The sequence below is a fragment of the Artemia sp. Qi Xiang Cuo genome, chromosome 3, assembly GCF_049724085.1.
Source record: "Artemia sp. Qi Xiang Cuo chromosome 3, ASM4972408v1, whole genome shotgun sequence".
NCBI classification, from domain to species: Eukaryota; Metazoa; Arthropoda; class Branchiopoda; order Anostraca; family Artemiidae; genus Artemia; species Artemia sp. Qi Xiang Cuo.
Window position 1 is genome coordinate 47,754,428 of NC_142796.1, and position 26,541 is coordinate 47,780,968.

Genomic DNA, 26,541 nt, shown 5'->3' on the forward strand with positions numbered 1-26,541 from the left:
CCGGGGCAAAAGTTGCAACCCTTACACTAGGATCGGGGGGAAGGGAGGTATATTGACCCCGAATTTTTTGTCATCTGATTGTTGGACTATTTCCGAAAAATATCTATCTCAAAATTTTGATCGGATGCATTTGGAGAAAAGACGGTGTGTGTATGTGTGGGGGGGAGGGTGACGCCCCCGATCACTTTTAATGACTTTTAAAAAGGTATATAGAACTTTCAACTTCCAATCAAATGAGCCACCTCTACGACCATCCGTTACATAAAACCTTATTTGCCCAGAGGGCATAACTCACAACGCGTGCCCCGGGCTCTGAGGGATTGTGTCGACCCTGGAGTTTTTTTAAATGATGTTCGGACTATTTTGAACAAAATAGCAATCTTAAAATATAAATTGGATGTATTTAGAGAAAAAAGACATTGGGGGGAGGGGGGGGGGCTATTTACGCTCCGATTTCTTTTGACTCTCAAAAAGAGCACTAGAAATTCTGATTTACAGTCGAATGAGCCCTCTCTGAGGTTTATTCGACCATCCCTTTCATAAGAACCTTATATATTCCCCCAGGAATAATTTACAACACTTTCCGCCGTGTTCTGGGGAGGTGTTATCCCTGGAATTTTTATTATATGATCTTTGATGTATTTTGAACAAAAAGGCAAAACATAATTTGCACTTCACTGAAAAAATAAAAAAGGAATACATTTCACTTCACTTCAAATTTTCACTTCACTTTTATATGCTGATATTTTTTCCTCTATATCTTATTTAAATTTTGATATATGAAAGTTACAAAAGTGAAAACGTTAAAAAAACATTTGTCAGTGAAGTGCAAAATAAGTTTCTGGCTTTTAGAAAGCTTAGGGGTTTTGAGCCCTACTCATGTTAATTTCTGCTCGTTTTGAGTTCGACTCGGTTATTTATTGTAATTTCTGTCTGTTTTGGGTTTCATTTATATATTGAAGCTGATGTGTGATAATTTTATGCTTGGTAAATTATCTGATTCTATTTTTGCTCATTTTTGGTTTAATAGAATTCTTTACTATTTTTGAAAAACTTATTTTGTGGATAAGGTTTTTTTAATTAATTTTCCGCTCCTTTTGTACTGACACAGTCTTTTTCAGGAAAAAACCTTTCAAGTTTTTCTTTAAGAATTTATAATTTGGCCTGCTATGTGCATGCTGGAGAAACTTTTTCAACAATTTTTAACAGCATACACCCTTTTCAAAACGTTGACACAAAGAGTAGTGTTTAATTTAGTCATACACATCCTTTAGCTGACCTGATAAATAAAACTTAATAAAATTCCCCAAAATTATATCTATGCTCTTTGACAGCTTAGATACACTTAAACCGTGTTGATTTAGTTAAATTTTAAGAGCAGAAGCTGTAATAGAAGTACTCCGTGAAGTTTGAACTTAATACCCTCAGTTGTTCTTGGTATACTGCTGAGATATCTTATTGGCAGTCAAATTAGTTCATTTAAAATGTGAAGGATATTACTAGCTATGATAGAGCAGCGTTGTCTATGTTCTTATATCCCTTATATAACTTAAAAGTACTTTTAATACCTACACTTACATAGTTTTTAGTTTAATTGAAATTCCCCCTAACGTTCTTTAAAAGTTTCCACTTAATGCCATTAGTGTCGTTAGTTATAGTAACCGAAGAAGCAGTATTAAATGTATGCACAAAGTGTCTTCTAGCTAGTTCAAAACCATCCGCAACTTACCCCGAAAGGTCTAATTTAATAGTGTAAGCCGTTACTGTGATATTGCTTTGTCACCCTGTTGGCAATCTACACGATCATAGTTCGGTTTGATTTAGGTCAACACTCGCCTAATTATTCCTTGAAAGCTTCGCCTTAATACTTTTAGCTGGTGCCGTAACAATAGTTGTAGCAGCAGCAGCAGCATTAGTAGAAGCATGCACATTTCACCATTGGTTTTTTTTCAATAGCTGCTTCAAAACACGATAAAAGTTCCTGAAGCATTTCTGATCCGTCCTCTTGACAACCTGTGTGGCCACAGTGGGTTTTGGTTTAGTTTAATACAGTTTCAATGTAGCCCAAAATTTTCGCTTTAGTACCCTTAGCTTTAGTAGTAGTAGCAGCAGTAATAATAGTAGTAGCAATAGTAGTAGCTATAGGAGTAGAAGCAGTAGTATTGTGATCCAAATACTGTCTTTAGGCTAGTTAAACATCCCCCACAACATGTGGTGTAAGTTCTAGTTTCACACACAAAACCTTTCGTAAGATATTGCTAACACGCCCTTTTAACAGCCTGCATACGGATGGAGCGTTTTGATTCAGTTTACCTACCCCCCCCCTCCCCTAAAAATTGTCTTAAAATTTACCCTTCACATCCTTAGGTATAGTTGTAATAGCAGTCACGGCATTAGTATTAGTACACAAGTTAATGAAATTAGCCTTTGCTATATCCTTGGGCGTTGGGTGGGGGCAGGGGGGGGGGCAGCTGCCCCCCAAGACCTTCCAAGTTACATTAGATATGGCTGAAAAAGCAGTTGATAAACCTCCATCACACTATAGACTGCCCCCCCCCCTAGACAATATGCTCTTTAATGCTGCCTGCGCCCATGGCTTTAACATTGTCAATATTTCTTTATGATAACCTACATTCATTTACTTTTTGAAAATTTCATCATAATGCCGTTAGCCTTAGATGCTGTTGCAATAGAAGTAGTAGTTGGAACAATAGTAATAGCAGTAGTAGAACTAGAAAATGTAGAAGTGGTATTAATATTAGTAGCAGTGTGCACATAATGAGTTTTGGTCAGTTGGTCTTCCCGTTTAAGCATTCTCTGAGAGCTCCAACTTAATAAGCAAATCAATTCTTCAGAATACGCTATTTCGACAATTTAAACGTACATAGTGTCTTCTGTTAGTTCGAATTTGCCATCAATTTTCTCTCACATTTTACCTTCATAGACTTAGCATTGATAGTACTAGTGGCTTAGTAGTTGCGGTGGTAGTAGGAGATGTTGTGGCAATGTTAATGTTGTATTAGCAGTAGTAGTTATATAGTGCTAGCAGCATTAATAGCGGTAGTAGATTGTGCATCTTGCCTTTTGGTCACTTGAACGGTTCTAGGCGTAACCCCCTGGAACATACCCTCCGGAAGTCCCTCCTGGAAAATACCCCCCTCCCCCAGAGGAAAGTACAGCCCCGGTAAATACCCCCGTGGAAAATAAGGTTTCCAAGTTTGAGAGTTTTATTTGATTTTTTTAAGCTAAGGAAAGGGAAAAAGAGGTAAGGAAAGGGAAAAGGAGCTAAGGAAAGGGCTTTAAAGCTAAAGAAAGGGAAAAACACACCATAAGTATTAAGCTAAGGAAAGGGAAAGCTAAGGAAAGGGGAAGCTTAAAACGTGGTTTTAAGCTAAGGAAAGGGAAAAACACACCATAAGTATCTTAAAAACTTAGAAAGAAAAAAAATGCAAATCCATTTTGTTTAAAATACTTCAAAGTGAACTTCTGCAATTTTTGGCAGTAGCGTTCATAAAATTAAAAAAAAAAAAAAGAGGAAAAAAATGTAGGCGAACAATCATAAATATTAAGCTAAAAACATCTGGCACCAAAAAGTTTAAGAAGTTTTAGCTTACTTTTGAAAGGATAGTTGGCTTTGGGAACCAACAAATTCTTATTGTTTAAGTTTTTACGGACGAAAGCATTGTCAAATTCCGCGAGTTTGTTTTTGTTATCTTCCAAGTGTAAAACTACCATAAATCACCATTGATAAATAAATGAAAAACAAAACGAACCGAAATTACAATAAATAACCTAGTCAAACTCAAATCGAGGAAAAATTAATAGGAGCAGGGTTGACAACCCCCATGTCTTCTCAAGACCTGAATATAATTTGCACTTTACTAAAAAGAACAAATAACCGTGTATTGTCAGTTTAATATACATATTCTGATATCTGTTCCTTGTACTTTTAATACTTCTTTATCTATTAAAGTAAAAAAATAAAAACATTTAAAATGTCTTTTGTTTCCAGTAAAGTGCAAATTATGTTTCGGTCTTGAGAAGGTGTGGGGGTTGTCAGCCCAACCCATGTTCATTTTTGCTCGTTCCGAATTTGGCTCGGTTATTTATGATAATTTTTGTTCGTTTTGGGTTTAATTCATTTATAGATGGTGATTTGTGGTAGTGTTACGCTTGAAAAATTATTTGAATTCGTTTTTAGTCAATTTTGGCTTAATGGAGCTCTTTACTATTCTTTAACAAGCTTATTTTGTGGAAAAAGTTCTTTAAATTAATTTCTGTTCGTTTTTTATTTCCATTAGACTCCATAGTTTTCATTTTGAAGATTATGTTACTTTATTTCTGGTCATTTTTGGTTTAATGAAGCTCTTTACTATTCTTTAAAAAACTTGTTCCATTTGCTTCCCACTGACAAACGCTATCTGTAAGTAATTAAATAAATTAGAAAAACAAGCTTTTCAACTGGAAGTAAGGAACAACATCAAAACTGAAAACGAACAGAAATTATTACGTATATGAAAGGAGTTGCCTCCTCTTCAAGACCTCACTCTTTACGCTAATTTTTTCTTATAGAATTTTAAAACAAAGCTTATTATTTTAATTAAACTGCTCGTTTCTTAAAAAATCGTTCTTAAAGAATTAGGACAAAAAGTTAAAACTTTAGCGTAAAGAACAAGGTCTTGTGTAGGGGGCAACTAATTTCATACACTTTTTGATTTCTGTTCGTTTTAAGTTTTGATGTTGCTCCTTACGTTCAGTTGAAAAAACTTGATTTTTTAAAATTTAATGTCTGATCTTGTTTTAAGTAATACCAAGATATCTGACTCTCTCTCCATGAAAAATGTCGGTACTTGTGTATTATGCGCCACTTATTCAAGTGTATGCTGTGTAAAACTCGAAGACAAACCGCTTTTTTCAATACTTTAGACCCAAATTTGGGCTATATATTTGCAAGGGTGTGGTGGTGAGGGCAAAATATAGCGGGTCCGCATGCAAAATGTGTTAGGTACGATTATTTTGCATATTATGAAGTAAGAATTGTTTTCTGACTTCAAACCTTCCAAATACTTTATACCCCCCCCCCCTAATGTGCAAATATATAGCCAAAATTAAATATTTCCCGTCTATTCTGTCACTTGTCTTTGTCTCGTCTCACGCTAAGCTGAAATAAACTAGTGAAGAAACTGTTTTGTTCTCGAGTTTTAAACAGCGTAAACTTGAGTAAGTGGCGCATAATGCACAAGTACCAAAATTCCTTCCTTTTACGAAAAAAAACAAATAAAATTCTCAAATTTAGAAAACCTTAGTTTCCACAGGTGGGGGGGGGGGAGGTTATTTTCCGCGGGGGGTATTTTATGGCGGGGGTATTGTCTGCTGGGGACATTTTCCATGGGGTATTTTTTTGGAGAAGGGGGGGTAAACACCAGGCACCAAGTTGAACATCCCGTTCATGATGCCCAGGAAGCTTAACCTTGAAATGGTAAGTCGTTCGCAAAATATTGCTGATGTAAACTTTTGACACTCTTTTGACGCCCATTTCACCTTAATACACTAAGCCTTACAAGGTGTTGTAATTGAAGTAGTTTAGTAGCAGTAATAGTAAATGTAGCAGAGGAAGTAGCATTCATATTGACATATATTTATTACTTTTTTGTCAATTGATCTTCACCTCTAAGTGTGTTCTGAAAGATCGAAGTTAATGGCCAAATCTATTCTTGAGATCCGCTCTTTTAACAATCTGCTTGCACATAGATTGTTTTGATTTAGTTCAAATTTCCCTCAATACTCTTTCAAAGTTTCAACTTCATGCCTGTAGCCTTAATTGTACTACCATTGTAGCAGTAATGGTAGTAGTAGGAGAAGTAGTAGCAGTAATAGTGTATTATTATTAGCAGTAGTAATAGTCCTAGCAGCAGTATTAATAGCAGTAGTAGCAGCTGCATTTTTTTTTTGTCGTTTAAACATTCCACTCATGCTGCCCCTGAAATTTCCTTTAGATACGATAAGCCGTTCCTATAATATTGCTGACACGCCCGTATCAGCAATCTGTGTGCACGTAGTATGTTTGAATTTAGTTCAAATTTCCCCTTAACGTTTCCTCAGATTTTTATTTCAATATCCCAAGCCTTAGTAGTACTCGCTACAGAAGAAGTAGTTTTAGGGATAGTAGTTGTAGTAGTAGCAGAAGTTGTGATAGCAGTAGAAGCAGCAGCAGCTGTAATAGTAATAGCGTGCAAATATCACATTTTTGTCAGTTGAACATCTCCCTTATCATTCCCTGAAAGTTCCAAATTAATACTTTCTGTGATTCCTGAGTTACGCCATATTAGAGTTACACCCATATGCACGCTCCCTGAAAGATTCACCTTAATGCCCTTTGCATTTGGGAAAAGTAAAAGTCAAACCTACATACATTTTCTCAATAACATATACCATATGTGAACAATTAACAAATTTTGGTACTTTTCCATTATATGGGCACTTCTAAAATGTCAAGTTTGGTTAATGCTAATGAAATAAAATAAAATAGGATGTATATATAATAGTTCATAAGCAAATTTGGGCTATATATTTGCACATTAGGGTAGACCAATCCCTGAAAGTTTCATTTTCCTAACCTAACCCCTTTCAAAGATAGCCAAAAGTAGCTAAAGTAGAATTTTACCGAAACTGATAACTGAAAATTCAGGTAAAATGTAGTTTTGTCAAAATTTCAATAGGTATAGACTTGTCATGTAGGTAAATTTCAAGACCCTCTAGAGGGAGAAGGAGTAGAGGTAGGTACTTCAAATACCTTCCCGGGACAAATTTTAGCCCTTAGACCAATCCCTGAAAGTTTCATTTCCCTAACCTAACCCCTTTCCAAGACAGCCAAAAGTAGCTAAATTAGAATTTTGCCCTATTTTTAACGAAAAGGATATCTCAAATTTTTTATCAGACGCATTTGGTAAAAAAAAGGGCCAGGGGGGAATTGTCACCCTCCGATCACTTTTGACTCTTATAAAGGTTATTAGAACTTCCAATTTCCTATCGAATGAGCCCCTCCAAAGTTAATATGAACACCCCTTCCACGTGAAATGCCTCTGGAAAAAAAAATAACGAAACAGTGGAGCCTTATGGCATTTGCTATAGTCAATGCTATAGCGTTATTTCTGATAAAAGATGACAAAGAGACATTAAATATAAATAAAATATACAAACAAAAAATGAAAGAACTTCTAATCTCACTAAACACAAGATTCAACAATGTCTGTTTGGATTCATATGTATTCCCCTCGTAAAATCTAAAAAATGATCTTTAAGCAATATTTACAACATAGGCGGAACGTTTCTAAAACGATGAAATGTCTTAAATCAGATACGGCTACTTGACAGGAAGCACTGCTATTTAAGTTTGAGACTAAAAACTTGGGATTTTCATAATGTTCACGATCGAATTTGTATACCAAAAATATAGATGCTTATCAAATTGCAAATAAAAAGATTAAATTCAAAATATCTCTTGTTAGTTTTAAGGTGAAATAGATATCGGGATCCTGGTGAATCATGGTTGCAGCGGCAGCTGCAACCTAGTAAAGAGCAAACCACAGCCCATAGTAATCAAAAGTTGAAAAACGTGTTTTCAAAAATAAAACTGTCTAGTGAGAAAAAATTGCCATCTGACACTGAACCAGAAATGGTACCTATTGTTTCAGTTAATCTTAGAAGTAAAAGTTTATTGCGAAAAGAAATTTATGCTTATTTCGAAAAAGAGCCTGAAACCTCTTCAAATGGCGTCAGATCAAAATAAAAAGTGCACCATTGGAATCAGCATGGTTCAAAACCTTTTTTAGGATAAATACAGTCTCCCACCTTCAACACCAAGGAAATGACTTTTTTCCATGGGTAGCACTGATCTGTCTCCCTTTTTTCTCTTTTTTTTCTAGCAGGGTTAGGGGGTGGCCAGAGCATCATAGAGATTTGTTAAAGTTCATTTGAAAGGAAATCATACTTGCTAGTTGCCTTTTTAAGTGACCAAAAAGATTGGTGGTTAACTAGCCCCACCCTCCCTACATGCCCCTCCCCCAAAGCCATCCAATACAAATTTCAAGATAGCTATTTTGTTTAACATAGTTCAAAGGTCTAATATATATGGTTTTGATAATGATATGTCCCTCCGAAGTCCCTGGGGAAGGGCCGTATACGGTTTCGGGCGTATCGATGTCGCGTGTATCGGTATCGGGTGTATATGTATAGTATCAGAAATATCGGTATCGATATCTGTTATTGGTTTTTTCAGTTATTTTCTAGGCTCATTTTTTAAAGCATGTCCCGGCAAGGTATCATGGTTGCAGCGGTAGCTACAACCTAGTAAAGATCGAACCACAGCCCGTAGTAACCAGAAGTTTAAAAACATGCTTTGAAAAAAACTGCCTAGTGAAAAAAAAAATCAATCTAATACTAACTCAGGAATGTTAACTATTATTTCGGTTCGTCTGAAAAGTAAATGTTTATTGCGAAAGGGAATTTATAGTGATTTCAAAAAAAGCCTTAAACCCCTCGACAATGGCGTCAGATCAAAATGAAAAGTGTACCATGGGAATCAAAATAGTCGAAAACCTTGAACAGAGAAGTTACAGTCCCCATCCGGGGATTTTTCATTGAAATATAACACATGGAATATTTTCGTGGCGTTGTGTCTTGTCACCGTCACATTCTGTAGATGTTTCAAATTTCAGTTTGGATTTTTTTTGTTGAAATATAAGACTTGGAATATTTCTGTACTGTTGTCTCCTGGTTCACCATGTCAGTGCTACATCCTGCTGATGTTTCAAAGTCTATTTAAATTTTTTTTAATGTAAGACTTGGAATATTTTTGTACTGGTTTACCTTGTCACTGCTACATTCAGTTGATGTTTCACCATTCATTTGGAGTTTCTTCCTTGGAATGTAAGACTTGGAATATTTTTGTACCGTTGTGTCTTGTCATCGATACATACTGTAGGGGTTTCAAATTTCAGTTTGGAGTTTTTATGTTGAAGTGTAAAACTTGGAATATTTTTGTAGTGGTTTACCTTGTCACTGTTACACTCTCTTGATGCTTCAAAGTTCATTTTGGAATTTTGTCTCGAAAAGTAAGACTTGCATAAATTTTGTACTGTTGTGCTTGGTTTACCTTGTCACTCTTACACTCTCCTGATGTTTTAAAGTTCATTTTGGAATTTATTCGTTGAAATGTAACACATGGAATATTTTCGTAGTGTTATGTCTTGTCACCGATACATTATGTAGATGTTTCAAATTTCAGTTTGGAATTTTTATGTTGAACTGTAAGACTTGGAATATTTTTGTAGTGGTTTACCTTGTCACTGTTACACTCTCTTGATGCTTCTAAGTTCATTTTGGAATTTATGTCTCGAAAAGTGTGACTTGGAATATTTTTGTACTGTTTTCTCGTGGTCCACCATGTCACTGCTAAATTCTGTTGATGTTTTAAAGTTCATTTCAGAATTTTTCCTTGAAATGTAAGACTTGAAATATTTTTGTAGGGGTTTACCATGTCACTGTTACATTTCCGTTGATGTTTCAAAGTTCATTTGGAATTTTTTCCTTGACGCGTAAGACTTGAAAGATTTTTTGTAGTGGTTTACCTTTTCACTGTTGCATTCAGTTAATGTTTCATACTTCATTTGGGATTTTTGTGTTGAAATGCAAGACTTGGTATAGTTTTGCAATGTTGTCTCGCCGTTTACCTTGTCGCTGTTACATTCTGTAAACGTTTCATACTTCATTTGGATTTTTTGTTGAAATGTAAGACTTGGAATAGTTTTGCAATGTTGTCTCGTCGTTCTCCTTGTCACTGTTACATTCTCATGATGTTTCAAAGTTCATTTCCGAATGCTTTTTTTGTTGAAATTTAAGAGTTGGAATATTTTTCTGTAGTGTTGTGGTTTACCTTGTCACTGTTACAAGCAAAGGTTAAGAGAGACATTCAAAAAGTTGAGACATTCAAAAAGTATTTTCCATATACCAGTAAAATAATTACATAACAATCTACAAATTAACCTAACTCTTAAATTAACCCGAAGCTTCGCAAAAGTCCTAGGACTTTTAGAAAGCTTCAGGGAAATTATAGAAATAAAAAAGACAATATATGGGGGTATTAGTACCTCTAGAGATGAAGGGAAATTTAGGATCAATTCAATTTATAATAGTTTAATTAAAAAACAGGTAAAAGACACTAGGATAAGCAAACACCCGCCCAGACACACAGGCAAAGACAGTGAGAGAGACAAAAACACATAGAAATACATAAATTCAAACAGAAAAACCGACATAGACTGGCACTTGGACAAGCAAACTCCCGCCAAGACACACAGGCGTAGAGAGTGAGAGAGACAAAAACACATACAAACAAGTAGATTCCGCCAACAAAAACGAAAAAGACAGGAACTGGGAGAAGCGAATACCCACTCAGACACACAGGCTTAGAGAGCGAGAGAGACAAAAACACATACAAAGACATAAATTCAGACATTCAAACCGACCAAGACAGGCACGGGAACAAGCCAGCACCCGCCAAGACACACAGGCTTAGAGTGTGAGAAAGACAAGAACGCATACAAATACATAGATTTAGACATAAAAACCGACAAAGACAGACACTGGGACAAGAAAACACCCTCCCAGACACACAGACTTAGAGAGTGAGACGGACAAAAACGCATACAAATACATAGATCAAACATTAAAACCGATAAAGACAAACACTGGGACAAGCAAACACCCGCCCAGACACACGGGCTTAGAGATCGAGAGAGACAAAAACGCATACAAACACACAAATTCAGACATAAAACCGAAAAAGACAGGCACTGGGAGAAGCAATCACTCGCCCAGACACACAGGCTTAGAGAGTGAGAAAGACAAGAAAGCATACAAATACATAGATTTAGACATAAAAACCGACAAAGACAGACACTGGGACAAGCAAACACCCTCCCAGACACACGGGCTTAGAGAGTGAGAGAGACAAGAACGAATACAAATACATAGATTCAGACCTAAAAACCGACAAAGCCAGACAGTGGCACAAGCAAACACCTGGGACAAGCACCCACCCACCCAGATACACAGGTAAAGAGAGTGAGAGATACAAAAACACAGACAAATACATAGATTCAGACATGTAAACCGACAATGACAGACAATGGGACAGGCAAACACCCACCTTAACAGACAGTAAGAGAGAGTGAGAGAGACAAAAAACATACAAATACATAGATTCAGACATAAAAACTGACAATGAAATGCACTTGGACAAACAAACACCCACCCACACACGCAGGCAAAGAGATTGAGAGCGACAAAAACACACAAAAAGACATATATTCAGATATAAAAACATATATTCAGACATAAAAACCGACAAAGAGAGGCACTGGGAAAAAAACTCTCGCCTAGACAAACAGAGCTAGAGAGGGAGAGAGACAAAAACGCAAACAAACAAATAAGTTCAGACACGCAAATCGACAAAGATAGGGCACTGGGACAAGCACACACCCACCCAGATACACAGGTAAAGAGAGTGAAAGAGGCAAAAACACATACAAATACAGAGATTCAGACATAAGAACCGACAAATACAGGCACTTGAACAAGCAAACACCCATCTAGACACAAAAGGCAAAGACAGTGAGTGAGTTAAGAACACATACAAACACATAAGTTCAGCCACGCAAATCGACAAAGACAAGGCACTGGGACTAGCTCTCAACCACCCAGATACACAGGTAAAGAGAGTGAGAGAGACAAAAACACAGACAAATATATAGATTCAGAGATCAAAACTGACAAAGACAGGCACTGGAACAAGCAGACTCCCGCCAAGACTTCCGCCATACTCCCCACAAAAACACATAAAAACACATGAGTTAAGATATAAAAAGCGACAAAGACAGACATTGGGACAAGCAGACACCCGCCAAGACACACAGGCAAAGAGAGTGAGAGAGAAAAAACATAAAAATACATAAATTCAAACATAAAAACCGACAAAGACTTGCACTTGGACAAGCAAACTCCCACCCAGACACATAGGCTTACAGAGTGAGAGATACAAAAACACATACAAACACATAGATTCATAGAAAAAAACGACAAAGACAAGCACAGGGAGAAGTAAACTCCCTCCCAGACGCACAGGCTTAGAGACTGAGAGAAACAAAAACACATACAAATACATAGATTTAGACATAAAATCAAGAAATATGGACACTGGGAGAAGCAAACACCCGCCCAGACACACAGGCAAAGAGAGTGAGAGAGACAAAACACATACAAATACATAAATTCAAACATAAAAACCGACAAAGACTGGCACTTGGACAAGCAAACTCCCACCCAGACATACAGACTTAGAGAGTGAGAGATACAAAAACACATACAAACACATAAATTCAGACAAAAAAAACGACAAAGACAGGCACAGGGACAAGTAAACTCCCTCCCAGACATACAGGCTTAGAGAGTGAGAGAGACGAAAACACATACAAATACATAGGGTCAGACATAAAATCCATAAAGAACAGACACGGGGACAAGCAAACACCCACCCAGACACACGGTGTTAGATAGTAAGAGAGAAAAAAACACATACAAATACATAAATTCTGACATAAAAACTGACAAAGACAGGCACTAGGACAAGCAAACTCCCGCCTAGACACAGAGGCTTAGAGACTGAGAGAGACTAAAACGCATACAAATACATAAATTCAAAAATTAAACCGACAAAGTCAGGCACTGGGAAAAGAAAACACCTGCCCAGATACACATGCATAGAGAGTGAGAGAGTGTGTGACAAAGACACATACAAATACATAGATTCAGGCATAAAATCCGACAAAGAATGACTCTGGGGAAAGCAAACACGCTTCCAGACACACAGGCTTAGAGAGTGGTAGAGAAAAAAACGAATACAAATACATGGATTCAGACCTAAAAACTGACAAAGACAGAAACTGGGATAAGCAAACACCCGCCCAAACAGACAGGCAAAGAGTGAGAGAAACAAAAACACATACAAATATATAAATTCAAACCTAAAAACCGACAAAGACAGGCACTCGGACAAGCAATCTCTCGCCCAGACACACAGGCTTAGAGAGTGAGAGAGACAAAAAACAGATACAAACACACAATTCAGACCTGCAAACCGACTATGACAGGCACTGGAAACGGCGAAAAACCCACCCAGACAGACAGGCAGAGAGACAGAGAGAGACAATAACACATACAAAAACATAGATTCAGACATAAAAACCGACAAAGACAGGCACTGGGACAAGCAAACATCCACCCAGAAACACAGACAAAGAGAGTGAGAGACACAAAACACATACAAATACATAGATTCAGACATAAAAACCGACATACACAGGCACTTGGAAAAGCAAAAACCCGCCCACACATACAGGCAAAGAAAGTGAGAGAGGCAAAAACTCACAAAAAGTACATATATTGAGACATAAAAACCGACGAAGAAAGGCACTGTGACAAGAAAACTCCCACCCAGAAACACAGGCTTAGAGAGTGAGAGAGACAAAAACGCATACAGACACATATATTTAGACATTCAAACCGACAAAGACAGGCACTGGGACAAGCAAACACCTTCCAGACACACAGGCTTAGAGAGTGAGAGAGGCAAAAACACATACAAACACATAAATTCAGACACGCAAATTGACAAAGACAAGGCACTGCGACAAGCACACACCCACCCATAAACACAAGTAAAGAGAATGAGAGAGACAAAAACACATACAAATACATAGATTCAGACATCAAAACCGACAAAGAGAGGCACTGGGACAAATATACACCCACCTAGACACGCAGGCAAAGACAGTAAGAGAGACAAAACACACAGAAATACATAGATTCAGACATAAAACCAATAAAGACAGGACAAGCAAACACCAACCCAGACACACAGGCTTAGATAGTGAAGAGACAAAACACATACAAACACATAACATCAGATCTAAAAACTGACAAAGACTGGCACTAGGACAAGCAAACTCCCACCTAGACACACAGACACACGCTTAGAGAGTGAGAGAGACAAAAATGTATACAAATACATGGATTGAGACATAAAAACCGACAAAGACAGACACTAAGATAAGCAAACACCCGCCCAGACGCACAAGCAAATAGAGTGAGAGAGACAAAACGCATACAAATACATAAATCCAAACATAAAAACCGACAAAGACAGGCACTTGCACAAGCAAATACCCACCCAGACACACAGGCTTAGAGACTGAGAGAGACGGATATATGATAGAAAATTCAGATATAAAGAGCGACAAAGGCAGACACTGGGACAAGCCGACACCCGCCCAGACACACAGGCAAAGAGAGTGAGAGGGATAAAAACACATGCGAACATATAAGTTCAGATATGCAAACAGACATTGACAGGCACTGGAACAAGCAAACACGTGCCTAGACACCCAGGCTTAGAGAGTGAGAAAGACAAAAACAAATACAAACACCTATATTAAGACATAAAAACCAATAAAGACAGAAACTGGGACAAGCAAACACCCACCCAGACACACGGACAAAGAGAGTGAGAGAGACAAAAACCTATACAAATACATAAATTCAAACATAAAAACCGACAAAAACTGGTACTTGGATAAGCACTTGGGTGTTTGCTTGTCCCAGTGCCTGTCTTTGTCGATTTGCATGTCTGAATTTATGTGTTTGTATGTGTTTTTGTCTCTCTCACTCTCTCTCAGAGTGTCTGTGTGACTGTGAGATATACAAAAACACATACAAACACATATATTCAGATAAAAAAAAACGACAAAGACAGGCACAGGGACAAGTAAACTCCCTCGCAGAAACACAGGCTTAGAGAGTGAGAGAGACAAAAACACATGCAAATACATAGATCCAGACATAAAATCAATAAAGACAGACACTGGGACAAGCAAACACCTGCCCAGACACACAGGCTTAGAGATAGAGAAAGACAAAAAACAGATACAAACACACAATTCAGACCTGCAAACCGACTATGACAGGCACTGGAACAGGCGAAAAACCCACCCAGACAGACAGGCAGAGAGACAAAGAGAGACAATAACACATACAAAAACATAGATTCAGACATAAAAACTGACAAAGACCGGCACTGGGACAAGTGAACATCCGCCCAGACACACAGGCAAAGAGAGTGAGAGAGACAAAACACATACAGAAATACAGATTCAGACATACAAACCGACATACACAGGCACTTGGAAAAGAAAAAACCCGCCCACACATACAGGCAAAGAAAGTGAGAGAGGCAAAAACACACAAAAATACATATATTGAGACATAAAAACCGACGAAGAAAGGCACTGTGACAAGAAAACTCCCACCCAGAAACACAGGCTTAGAGAGTGAGAGAGACAAAAACGCATACAAACACATATATTTAGACATGCAAATCGACAAAGACAAGGCACTGCAACAAGCACACACCCACCCAGATACAAAAGTAAAGAGAATGAGAGAGACAAAAACACATACAAATACATAGATTCAGACATCAAAACCGACAAAGAGAGGCACTGGGACAAACATACACCCACCTAGACACGCAGGCAAAGACAGTGAGAGAGACAAAACACACAGAAATACATAGATTCAGACATAAAACCAATAAACACGGGACAAGCAAACATCCACCCAGACACACAGGCTTAAATAGTGAGAGAGACAAAACACATACAAACACATAACATCAGACAAAAAAACTGACGAAGACTGGCACTAGGACAAGCATACTCCCACTTAGACACACAGACATACGCTTAGAGAGTGAGAGAGACAAAAACGTATACAAATACATGGATTGAGACATAAAAACCGACAAAGACAGACACTAAGATAAGCAAACACCCGTCCAGACGCACAAGCAAATAGAGTGAGAGAGACAAAACGCATACAAACACATAAATCCAAACATAGAAACCGACAAAGACAGGCACTTGCACAAGCAAATACCCACTCAGATACACAGGCTTAGAGACTGAGAGAGACGGATATATGATAGAAAATTTAGATATAAAGAGCGACAAAGGCAGACACTGGGACAAGCCGACACCCGCCCAGACACACAGGCAAAGAGAGTGAGAGGGATAAAAACACATGCAAACATATAAGTTTAGACATGCAAACAGACATTGATAGGCACTAGAACAGGCAAACACCCACCCAGACACCCAGGCTTAGAAAGTGAGAAAGACAAAAACACATACAAACACCTAGATTCAGACATAAAACCGATAAAGACAGACACTGGGACAAGCAAACACCCACCCAGACAAACAGGCAAAGAGAGTGAGAGAGAGAAAAACACACACAAATACATAAATTCAAACATAAAAACCGACTAAGACTGGCAATGGGATAAGCACTTGGGTGTTTGCTTGTCCCAGTGCCTGTCTTTGTCGATTTGCGTGTCTGAATTTATGTGTTTGTAGGTGTTTTTGTCTCTCTCACTCTCTCTCAGAGTGTCTGTGTGACTGTGAGAGATACAAAAACACATACAAACACATAGATTCAGATAAAAAAAAACGACAAATACAGGCATAGGGACAAGTAAACTCCCTCGCAGAAACACAGGCTTAGAGAGTGAGAGAGACAAAAACACATACAAATACATAGATTCAGGCATAAAACCGACAAAGACAGGCACTGAGACACGCAAACACCCGCCTAGACACACAGGTAAAGAGAGTAAGAGAGACAAAAACGCATATCCAAACACATAAATGCAAACATAAAAAACGACAAAGACAAGGACTGGGAAAAGCAAACACCTGCCCAGACACACAGGCTTAGAGAGTGAGAGAGACAAAAGCACATTCAAGTACATAGATTCAGACATAGAAAGACACAAAGACAGGCACTGGGACAAGCAAACTCTTGCCCAGACTCACAGGCTAAGAGAGTGAGAGAGAAAAAAGCATATACAAGCACGTAGATTCAGACATAAAAACAATTAAAGACAGGCACTGGGACAAGCAAACTCTTGCCCAGACTCACAACAAGCGAGACAAAAAACAAATACAAACACACAATTCAGACTTGCAGGCTATGACAGGCACTGGGACAGGCAAAAACCCACCCAAAAAGACAGGCAAAGAGACAGAGAGACACAATAACACATACAAATACGTAGATTCACACTTAAAAACTGACAAAGACAGACACTGGGACAAGCAAAAACCCCCCCAGACGCACAGGCAAAGAGAGTAAGAGAGACAAAAACGCATACAAATACATAGATTTAGAAATACAAACCGACAAAGATAAGCACTGGGAGAAGCAAACACCTGCCGAGACACACAGGCTTAGAGAGTGAGAGAGACAAAAGCACATACAAGTACGTAGATTCAGACATAAAAACAATTAAAGACAGGCACTGGGACAAGCAAACTCTTGCCCAGACTCACAGGCTAAGATAGTGAGAGAGACAAAACAAAAATACAAACACACAATTCAGACCTGCAAACCGGCTATGACAGGCACTGGGACAGGCAAAAACCCACCCAAAAAGACAGGCAAAGAGACAGAGAGACACAATAACACATACAAATACGTAGATTCACACTTAAAAACTGACAAAGACAGGCACTGGGATATGCAAACATCCGCCCAGATACACAGGCAAAGAGAGTGAGAGACATAAAAACGCACACAATTACATAGATTCTGACATACATACCAACAAAGACAGGGCACTGGGAAAAGCAAACACCTGCCCAGACAAACAGGCTTAGAGAGTGAGAGAGACAAAAGCACATACAAATACATAGATTCAGACATAAAAACAAATAAAGACAGGCACTTGGACAAGCAAACCCTTGCCCAGACTCACAGTCTAAGAGAGTGAGAGAGACAAAAAACAAATACAAACACACAATTCAGACCTGCAAACCGGCTATGACAGGCACTGGGACAGGCAAAAACCCACCCAAAAAGACAGGCAAAGAGACAGAAAGACACAATAACACATACAAATACGTAGATTCAGACTTAAAAATTGACAAAGACAGACACTGGTACAAGAACACACCCACACTGACAAACAGGCAAAGAGAGTGAGAGAAACAAAAACAAATAAAAATACACAAATTCAAACCTAAAACAGACAAAGACAGGCACTGGGACAAACAAACTCCAACCCAGACACACAGGCTTAGAGAGTGAAAGAGAAAAAAACGCAAACAAATACATAGATTCAGCCATAAAAACCGATGAAGGCAGGCACTGGGACAAGTAAACTCTCGCCCGGACTCACATGTTTAGAGAATGAGAGGGACAAAATACATACAAACACACAATTCAGAAATGCAAACCGACAATGACAGACATTGGGACAGGCAAACACCCACCAAGATAAACAGGAAAAGAGAGTGAGTGGGACAAAAACACATACGAACACATAGATTCAGACATTAAAACCGACAAACACAGGCACTAGAAAAAGCAAACACTCGCCCAGACACACAGGCAAAGAGAGTTAGAGAGACAAAAACACATAAATTCAGACACGCAAACATCCACCTAGACACACTGGCTAAGAGAGTGAGAGAGACAAATACACATACAAACACAAAAATTCAAACATGCAAATCGACAAAGACAAGGCACTGGGACTAGCACTCACCCACCCAGATACACAGGTAAAGAGAGTGAGAGAGGCAAAAACACAGACAAATACATTGATTCAGAAATCAAAACTGACAAAGACAGGCACTGGGACAAGCATACTCCCGCCAAGACTCCCGCCATACTCCCGACAAAAACACATAAGAATACATGAGTTAAGATATAAAAAGCGACAAAGACAGACATTGAGACAAGCAGACACCCGCCAAGACACACAGGCAAAGAGAGTGAGAGAGATAAAAACACATAGAAACACATAAATTCAAACATAAAAACCGACTGGCACTAAAACATAAAAAGCATAAAGACTGGCACTTGGACAAGCAAACTCGCACCCAGACACACAGGCTTACAGAGTGAAAGATACAAAAACACATACAAACACATAGATTCAGACAAACAAAACGACAAAGAAAAGCACAATCACAAGTAAACTCCCTCCCAGACACAAAGGCTTAGAGAGTGGGAGAGACAAAAACACATACAAATGCATAGATTCAGACATAAAACCGACAAAAACAGATACTGGGACAAGCAAACAGCCGTCCAGACAAACAGGCAAAGAGAGTGAGAGGGACAAAAATACTTACAAATACATAAATCCAAACATAAAAACCGACAAAGACTGGCACTTGGACAAGCAAACTCACACCCAGACACACAGACTTAGAGAGTGAGAGATACAAAAAGACATACAAACACATAAATTCAGACAAAAAAACGACAAAGACAGACACAGGGACAATTAAACTCCCTCCCAGACATACAGACTTAGAGAGTGAGAGAGACAAAAACACATACAAATACATAGGGTCAGACATAAAATCCGACAAAGAATGACTCTGGGACAAGCAAACACCCTTCCAGACACACAGGCTTAGAAAGTGATAGAGACAAAAATGCATACAAATACATGGATTCAGACATAAAAACTGACAAAGACAGAAACTGGGATAAGTAGACACCCGCCCAAACAGACAGGCAAAGAGAGGGAGAGAAACAAAAACACAAACAAATATATAAATTTAAACCTAAAAACCGACAAAGACAGGCACTGGGACAAGCAATCTCCCACCCAGACGCACAGGCTTAGAGAGTGAGAAAGACAAAAAACAGATACAAACACACATTTCAGACCTGCAAACCAACTATGACAGGCGCTGGGACAGGCAAAAAACCCACCATGACAGACAGGCAGAGAGACAGAGAGAGACAATAACACACACAAATACGTAGATTCAGACATAAAAACCGACTATGACCGGCATTCGGACAAGCGAACACCCGCGCAGACACACAGACAAATAGAGTGAGAGAGACAAAAATACATTCAAATACATAGATTCAGACATAAAAACCGACATACACAGGCACTTGGAAAAGCAAAAACCCGCCCAGACATACAGGCAAAGAGAGTGAGAGAGGCAAAAACACACAAAAATACATATATTGAGACATAAAAACCGACGAAGAAAGGCACTGTGACAAGAAAACTCCCACTTAGAAACACAGGCTTAGAGAGTGAGAGAGACAAAACGTATACAAACATATAAACTCAGATATTCAAACCGACAAAAACGGGCACTGGGAGATGCAAATACCCGCCTAAACACACAGGCTTAGAGAGTGAGAGAGGCAAAAACACCTACAAACACATAAATTCAGACACGCAAATTGACAAAGACAAGGCACTGCGACAAGCACACACCCACCCTGATACACAGGTAAAGAGAGTGAGAGAGACAAAAACACATACAAATAGATAGATTCAGACATCACAACCGACAAAGACAGGCACTGGGAAAAGCAAACACCCACCTAGAAACGCAGGCAAAGACAGTGAGAGAGACAAAAACACACAGAAATACATAAATTCAGACATAAAACCAATAAAGACAGGACAAGTAAACACCCGCCTAGACACACTGGCCTAGAGTGTGAGAGAGACAAAAGCACATAGAAATACATAGATTCAGACATAAAATCAATAAAGACAGGACAAGCAAACACCCGCCCAGACACACAGGCTTAAATGGAGTGAGAGAGACAAAAACACATACAAACACATAAATTCAGACATAAAAACCGACAAAGACTGGCATACTCCCACCTAGACACACTGACATGCGCTTAGAGCGTGAGAGAGACAAAAACGTATACAAATACATGGATTTAGACATAAAAACCGACAAAGACAGACACTAGGATAAGCAAACACCCGTCCAGACGCACAAGCAAATAGAGTGAGAGGGACAAAACGCATGCAAATACATAAATCCAAACATAAAAACCGACAAAGACAGGCACTTGCACAAGCAAATACCCACCCAGACACACAGGCTTAGAGACTGAGAGAGACGGATATATGATAGAAAATTCAGATATAAAGAGCGACAAAGGCAGACACTGGGACAAGCCGACACCCGCCTAGACACACAGGCAAAGAGAGTGAGAGAGATAAAAGCACATGGAAACATATAAGTTTAGACATGCAAACAGACATTGATAGGCACTGGAACAGGCAAACACCCACCCAGACACCCAGGCTTAGAAAGTGAGAAAGACAAAAACACATACAAACACCTAAATTGAGAAATATAAACAGAGAAAGAAAGACACAGGGACAAGAATGCACCCGCCACAACACACAGACTTAGAGAGTGAGAGAGACAAAAACACATATAAATACATGGATTCAGACATACAAGCTGACAAAGACTGGCACTTGGATATGCACTTGGGTGTTTCCTTGTCCCAGTGCCTGTCTTTGTCAATTTGCATGTCTGAATTTATGTGTTTGTAGGTTTTTTTGTCTCTCTCACTCTCTCCCAGAGCGTTTGTATGACTGTGAGAGATACAAAAACACATACGACAGACAGACACTAGCATAAGCACACACCCGCCCAGACACACAAGCAAAGAGAGTGAGAGAGACAAAAACACACACAAATACATAAACTCAAAAATAAAAACTGACAAAGACTGGCACTTGGATAAGCACTTGGGTGTTTCCTTGTCCTAGTGCCTGTCTTTGTCGATTTGTGTGTCTGAATTTATGTGTTTGTAGGTAATTTTGTCTCTCTCACTCTCTCCCAGAGCGTCTGTGTGACTTTGAGAGATACAAAAACACATACAAACACATAAGTAGTAAGTATCTATGGAATTTGCTCACGGGTATAGCAATCTCCATGTTATTTGCTCACGGGTATAGGAATTCAACATTCCATGGCACCTTTCCATGCTATGATTACCAGTCCGGTTATTTGGCAGTGTATAATGTGGTCAAGCATGTTTTGAGAGTTTGGTCGTAATAATATAATTTAAAGCAAACAGGTTTTTGGTCTGTTTTTTGTTGTCAATTTCACAATGAATGTACGTCATGAATTCACGTGTATATTCTTAAAAAAAACAAAACTGGTATGATATAAAGTGGTCAGACATGTTTTGGGGGCACGCACGAAATTATGTAACTCAACATCCGTTTTTTATTCGTCCTTGAAAAACTGTATAAAATGTTCATGCATTGGAATTTTCATTATGTTTTAACATATTGAACATAGTTCACTACGTATTATTAACTTTGAAAACAATGGATTCGTCAATTGTCAATGTGATTACAGCTTACTAAATTTCTTAATTTATTTCCAAATAAAAAGCATTTACTAGTAAATTCAAATTTCAGGGGGACTTAGCCCCCCTCCTCTCCAACAATGCAAAACATTAAAATATAATGAGTATACTCGCTAGAAAACGCAAAGTACGCTTTTTTATATTATGTAAAACAAAAACTCTCTCGTCCACTGTTGTGTTACGACCATAATTCCTTACTTTTAACTATTTCGTTCAAAAATTTCCCTTTTTCCCAATTATCAGAAAATCTTTTTTCCAGTCTAAAAACCACATGTGTTTATAATTACGGAGAGTCCCTTTTGAAGTCAGAGTTTAAACGTGTCTTATCTGAGTTATGAAAACAAAAGGTTGATGATTAAGACAAGGATTTGTGTAATTCTAAACGCTTTGGCCATTCAAAAAAGCGAGGATTTCTGTTAAATACATAATTCTTACAACCGAAAGGATTTATCATCGGTAAGGAAAAATGAAATAATTAAAACACTAAGTTAAGCACCATTTAAGAAGTTTTCACAAGAATGAGAAAAGACCTTTAAAATTGTTTATAAAGGAGTGAGGCAACTATTTTGTATCTTTTTTCAATCCTCGACAATATCAAATTTGAAATGAAAGCGAGCAAATTTTCGTACACAATATTCTTTTTTGTAATTTTTGTTCGTTTGAGATTCCAATTATTTAACATACGATTTGTGAATTGTTTTTTTTTCTCAAATATGGATTCTTTGAATTCATTGACTTATCCATAATCCTTAATTTAAGAGTAAAGAACTGCTTATTGTCACCTTGGCTGATATCCCTGCTATTCAACGTGGCTTAAATTCACGCTTGGACCCATTAGAGTCGGAGAGGAATGTTGTGTTAAGAACCCCGGCAATTCAAGAAGAAAAGAAGAACAATAGTGTACCTATCGAGATGGAGCGAGTCATAACTTTTACCGAAGATATTAATCAAGATGTTATTTTCGTCAAGGAAGTGAAATACATTAACCTAACAAGAGCATAATTTTTGAATTGTATATTTAATATTAAAATTCAATAGTATATCGAATGTGTATTGTTTTTGTTTGTTCGACTTGATAGGAATTCTGAAACCAGATGGTCGTTTGAAATTTCTTGATGACTAAAGATTTTTGTTTTTCTTCTAAAAGGATTAATATTCTCAAGGTTTTAGCTTTTGACAGATAAGATTAAACATAAGGAAATTTATATATTTGGAATCAGTATACAAAGACAATACTTTTAACGTATCTATAATTATTAAAATTATTTTTTTAGAGTTATGGTTACTTTCGGGGGCAAGTTACACTTTATTTTCACTTTTTTTCCCAAAAACTGTTTAAAATTAGGGTTTTTTTTTGTTATAGTTGTTTTCGTTTTTTTTTTTGCTTGTTCGACTTGATAGGAATTCTGAAACCGGATGGTCGTTGAAATCTATTTATGACTAAAGATTTTTGTTTTTCTTCTAAAAGGTTTGATATTCGCAGGTTCTTAGCTTTTGACAGATAACATTAAATGTAAGGAAATTTATGTACTTGGAATCAGCGTTTAAAGCCGATCATTTTCATGTATCTATAATTATTAAAATTCTGTTTTTAGATCTATGGTTACTTTCGGGCGAGTTGCACTTTACTTTCACTTTGTTTCCCAAAAACTGTTTAAAATGTGGTTTTTTTCTTTTTAGACTTGTTTTCGTTTTTTATTTGTTTGATCGACTTGATGGGAATTCTGAAACCAGATGGTCGTTTAAATCTAATGATAACTAAAGATTTTTGTTGTTATTATAAAATTTTTGATATTCGAAGGTTTTTATCTTTTGACGGGTAAAATTAAATGTGAGGAAATTTACTTACTTGGAATCAGCGTTTAAAGCCAATCATTTTTATGTATCTATAATTATTAAATTCTGTATTTATAGTTACGGTTACTTTCGGGCGAGTTACACTTTACTTTCACTTTGTTTCCCCAAAAATTGTTTAAAATTAAGCTTTTTTTGTAGTTGTTTTTCGTTTTTGCTTTATTATTCGACTTGATAGGAATTCTGAATCCAGATGATCGTTGAAATTTCTTGTTGACTAAAGATTTTTTTTTTTTCTTATAAACGGCTTAATATTATAAAGGTTTTAGCTTTTGACAGATAACATTAAACCTAAGGAAATCTATGTATTTGGAATAAGTATAAAAAGCCAATCATTTTCATGTATTTATAATTATTAAAATTCCGTTTTTAGAGTTATGGTTATTTTTGGGCCGAGTTGCACTTTACCTTCACTTTGTTTCCCAGAAACTGTTTAAAATTAGGCTTTTTTTTTTGTTATTGTTTTTCGTTTTTGCTTTATTGTTCGACTTGATAGGAATTCTGAAACCAGATGATCTTTGAAATTTCTTGATGACTAAAGATTTTTGTTTTTCTTCTAAAAGGTTTAATATTCTCAAGGTTTTAGCTTTTGACAGATAACATTAAACCTAAGGAAATTTATGTATTTGGAATCAGTATACAAAGCCAATCATTTTCATGTATCTATAATTATTACAATTTTTTTTAGAGTTATGGTTACTTTCGGGGCGAGTTACACTTTACTTTCACTTTGTTTACCAAAAACTGTTTAAAATTAGGTTGTTTTTTTTTATAGTTGTTTTCGTTTTTTTTGTTTGTTAGACTTGATAGGAATTCTGAAACCGGATGGTTGTTTGAAATTTATTTATGACTAAATATTTTTTTTTTTCTTCTAAAAGGATTAATATTCTCAAAATTTTAGCTTTTGACAGATAACATTAAACCAAAGGAAATTTATGTATTTGGAATCAGTATACAAAGCCAATCATTTTCATGTATCTATAATTATTAAAATTCTGTTTTTAGAGTTATGGTTACTTTCGGGCGAGTTGCACTTTACTTTCACTTTGTTTCCCAAAAACTGTTTAAAATCAGGGTTTTTTTTTTGTTGTAGTTGTTCTCGTTTTTTTTTGCTTTTTCGAATTTATAGGAATTATGAAACAAGATGGTCGTTGAAATTTCTTTATTACTAAAGATTTTTTTTTTTATTATAAAATGTGTGATATTATCAGGGTCTTAGCTTTTGACAGATAACATTAAAAGTGACGAAATTTATGTATTTGGATTAAGCGTACAAATTCAATCATTTTCATGTATCTATAATTATTAAAATTTTGTTTTTAGAGTTACAGTCGCTTTCGAGCGAGTTTCACTTTACTTTCGCTTTTTTTCCCAAAAAACTGTTTAAAATTAGGCTTTTTTTGCTGTTGGTGTTCGTTTGTGCTTTATTGTTAGACTTGATAGGAATTCAGAAACCAGAGGGTCGTTGAAATTTCTTGATGACTAAAGATTATTTGTTTTTATTATAAAAGGCTTAATATTCTAAGGGTCTCAGCTTTTGACAGATAAGATAAAAACTAAGGAATTTTATGTATTTGGGATCAGTATACCAAGCCAATAATTTTCATGTATCTATAATTACTAAAATTCCGTTTTTTGAGTTATTGTTACTTTTGGGCCGAGTTGCACTTTACTTTCACTTTGTTTCCCAAAAACTTTTTAAAATTAAGCTTTTTTTTTGTAGTTGTTTTTCGTTTTTGCTTTATTGTTCGACTTGATAGGAATTCTGAAACCAGATGGTCGTTGAAATTTCTTGATGACTAAAGAATTTTTGTTTTTCTTCTAAAAGGCTTAATATTCTCAAGGTTTTAGATTTTTACAGATAACATTAAACCTATGGAAATTTATGTATTTGGAATCAGTATACAGAGCCAATCATTTTCATGTATCTATAATTAGTAAAATTCTTTTTTTAGATTTACGGTTACTTTAGGGGCGAGTTACACATTACTTTCACTTTGTTTCCCAAAAACTGTTTAAAATTAGGTTGTTTTTTTTCTTGTAGTTGTTTTCGTTTTTTTTTGTTTTTTAGACTTGATAGGAATTCTGAAACCGGATGGTCGTTGAAATTTCTTGATGACTAAAGATTTTTGTTTTTTCTTCTAAAAGGTCCCTTTTTAAATAACCGAGCCCTCTATGAAATCTCTCCCTTGGACATTCAAGAATGCAGAAGAAGTGCCAAGGGGGCTTCGAGTAGCCATAGCATGGATAGAATATGCCCGTGATCTATTAAATGGCAATGTGAATAAGAAGGATATCCCTAATATCACCAAGGAAATTAAAGACATTGTGTTA

General features: G+C 37.0%; 1 protein-coding gene across 2 annotated transcripts in view; it reads right to left on the bottom strand.

Moving 5' to 3' along the window:
• LOC148954200 (uncharacterized) overlaps positions 1-26,541 on the bottom strand; it is a 195,267-nt gene that overhangs the window by 25,826 nt on the left and 142,900 nt on the right. Inside the window, exon 1 of one of the 2 annotated variants that reach the window (XM_089086979.1) lies at positions 7,201-7,232. The exons of the other annotated variant lie outside the window; for it this stretch is intronic. The gene's annotated coding sequence lies outside the window, so the exon portion shown is untranslated. Of the gene's footprint in view, positions 1-7,200; positions 7,233-26,541 lie in introns of those variants that run through there. 2 annotated transcript variants of the gene reach the window in all.